Source organism: Pseudophryne corroboree, unplaced genomic scaffold (assembly GCF_028390025.1).
Source record: "Pseudophryne corroboree isolate aPseCor3 unplaced genomic scaffold, aPseCor3.hap2 scaffold_871, whole genome shotgun sequence".
NCBI lineage: Eukaryota > Metazoa > Chordata > Amphibia > Anura > Myobatrachidae > Pseudophryne > Pseudophryne corroboree.
In genome coordinates, this window is record NW_026970450.1 from 50,312 (window position 1) to 51,090 (window position 779).

Genomic DNA, 779 nt, shown 5'->3' on the forward strand with positions numbered 1-779 from the left:
GGCAAATGCCCTTTATTGTAAATATACACACACAGTAAACAATAACATTAACAATTGTAAGCCAGGATGGTATCTTACTTACTAAGTCCCCACAGTAGTTCAGAATTACAGTCTCCTGAGGTTACCTGCCAGCAGTAGTTCTGTGTCTCCTGGCCTGGAATACCAGCTCACACAGCGTCCTGCGCCACGGATCTTTGCCACTGACGGCACCGCAATGCCTAGTCAGCGTCTGCACGTCAGAAGTACATCCCCACTCTCTGACCTTTTGTCCAGATCATTCGCTCCCTCTTTCAAAAGTCCCACCAATTTCTCTAGGTGTAGACCTGCCTTCCAGGGCTGTCCAAGACGTGGTGCTCTCTGCTTATTGGACCTGCAGAGTAAGGGGTGGATATGGCTGGGAGAAAGGCCAGGTTCATTGCAGGGAAAAATCTCCTGTTGTCCTGTAACATGTCTATACATGTCTGCTAGAGAACAATAGATGCTAATTAGGTTATCCCTCCTCCAAGTATCAGATAGTGTCCATTCACCACCAGATTTATCCCCTTTGTAACAGACAAGGGATTCCAGCTGCTATTTGTCTGTGAAATCCTCTGGCAGAGAACTATTCCTATTAACAACTACGCACATTGGTGGTCATTCTGAGTTGTTCGCTCGCAAGCTGCTTTTAGCAGCTTTGCACACGCTAAGCCGCCGCCTACTGGGAGTGTATCTTAACATAGTAAAATTGCGAACGAAAGATTAGCAGAATTGCGAATAGACACTTCTTAGCAGTTTCTGAG